Source organism: Tupaia chinensis, unplaced genomic scaffold (genome assembly GCF_000334495.1).
Source record: "Tupaia chinensis unplaced genomic scaffold, TupChi_1.0 Scaffold000355_1, whole genome shotgun sequence".
In the NCBI taxonomy this organism is placed as follows: domain Eukaryota; kingdom Metazoa; phylum Chordata; class Mammalia; order Scandentia; family Tupaiidae; genus Tupaia; species Tupaia belangeri.
In genome coordinates, this window is record NW_006159850.1 from 12240815 (window position 1) to 12243007 (window position 2193).

Consider the following 2193-nt stretch of genomic DNA (forward strand, 5'->3'; position numbering starts at 1 on the left):
TGCCCTCTGGAAGCTGATATTCTAGTTGGGGTTGCAGACATGGTAACAGGTCATTAAAGCAAAATGAGCTAAGAGTCTAAGTATGTGTGTGTATAAAAACTTTTAAAGAATCATTCAAAGAGTTGAGGTCATCGTGAGACAGTACATCATATTTAATGGAAATAATTTATTTTGAGATAGTGCTATTGCTATCTTTTTCAATTCTGAATGCCTAGAATGTTACTTAAAAATTCTGACTTAAATGTTGTATTTCATTCTAACTGGATCTTTAAAAAGTTCGTGGAGAAGATGTATTATGAAGTAACTATGTATGGATTTCATATCTTTTTTGGGTTCCAAAATAAACTTATAGTTTAATCCCATTTCCAGGGACTTTTTGAAGTCTTTTAACAAAATTGACCCAGAGGCAGTATGGTTACCCCTAAGGTTTTGACAAGAAGTGAAGAATACTTCACATTTTGAAGTTTAAAACCTTTTCTATGAAATGAAAATCCAAGAGCTTCTTCTCTTGCCTGCCTAAATCATTTGTATTACTATAACATGGCCTTTGGAAAAGACCTTTATGGTAGAAAACATGAGTGGACAACATCTTTGCACCCCTAAGTGACTCATGAAGTCTGATCATCCAACATCGTATTTCTAGTGTTGGTTTCCCTAAAGACTCCCCCACAAATACAATGTCTTTCACACAGGTGTGTTCTACGTTGTTAACTGCAGTATTTGCACTGCCTTTTTTGTTAGGATAATCATAGCAGGTATAAATAGCTCTTTGTGTAATCTAAAACCAAACTAAAAAAGAAAGTAGACACCAAGATACCAAAATCATTCATGCTTAAAGGGAAATATATTCCATTCCTTTCCAAGCAGCACATAAAACAATTATCTGTGTACTCCTTTCTCACGCATCCTCCATGGCAAGCCATCTTGCAATGTGTTCTGGAAAGTGTCTCATTTAGGAGGGAAAGGAACATTCTTACTGACCTACAGACTGACCACCTGGGGAGTGTACTGGGAGGAGAGCTACCATCTACTGTCTCTTCCACCGCCGTCAAACTCAGGGTAGGACTGTGTTAACTTGTACCAAATAATGTCTACAGAAGCCATTCAGATTTGCCATGGGAAGGAAGAAGGCGAAGGAGAAGAGGAAGAGTGACTCAATGTCCTATAGTGGAGCGTGGAGACTGCTGGCTGGGAAAACCAGGAACAATGGAAGTAGAGTCATCACTCTTAGGATGCCATGCCAAGCAGAAAGCCTCCAAAAAATCCCCCAGTCATTGAACATTCTTCACAAATGGCACCACCTCCTCAGCCTTGTTCTTGACCTCTGTAGGTATCTGGTTGCTCTTACAGGTCTTCGGCTTCTCTTTAGCTTTCTTCATATCCTTCTCCACTTGCTGCCAGTCCACTTTTATGTACCCAGTATGGTTTGCAAGCTGAAGGAGAAAAAATCCACTTCCTACAGCAGTTGTAGCCAGTTTCCCAACCTTTTGGAATATGATACCCGTGCACCATCCAGTGACACTTCCAATTAACAGCTGGGTTGCCACCTATTTTTCCACTGAGGGCCCAGATTCCTGCCCAAATACCATGAGCCGCCATGGATGCTTTTTAGCAAATTCTGCAAGATCCAGCGACTCAAAATTTCCCTCAAAGTTTCCTTGACTGGACACGGCCATTTTGAATAGCTCTTCTGGCAAGGACACCCGCAGGAGATCCACGCAGTACAACACTGGATGGCATATAGTCACCGCTGCTAGCTGGCTTCCGGCATGTGGGACAGATGTTTCCATTCCCACAGCAGCCGTGGAAGAGAGCCGTGGTATACTATTTTTAATGCAAACTCACAGTAACTTATAAGCCCATATTAAAAAGTTGGTCTCCTTGGCCTTGTGATTCTATTTTTTATTAATTTTCACAAAAATCCACATATTGTACAACAATGGATACAGGTAGGAGCAATAGAAATGTTCCACACAGCAAACCATTGGTGACATTCCAAGTATCCATTAATTGGGAAACAGATAATAAGTTCTTATTCAACCATTTTGTGAAATACCAGGAAAAATATGCTCATGTGTTGTCTGCTATTTAAAAATCTGCATGAGGCCCACCTGTGTGTAGGGCAGCAGGAGGCACAATGCTCTGCAAGGCTGAAAGTCATATGGAAGATCAGGGTTTAGTTCTCAGCTCAAC

General features: G+C 40.7%; 1 pseudogene; it reads right to left on the bottom strand.

The window, feature by feature from the left end:
* Positions 1 to 1227: 1227 nt before the first annotated feature.
* Positions 1228 to 1790, bottom strand: LOC102496559 (FUN14 domain-containing protein 2 pseudogene; annotated as a pseudogene).
* Between the last annotated feature and the right edge of the window lie 403 nt (positions 1791 to 2193).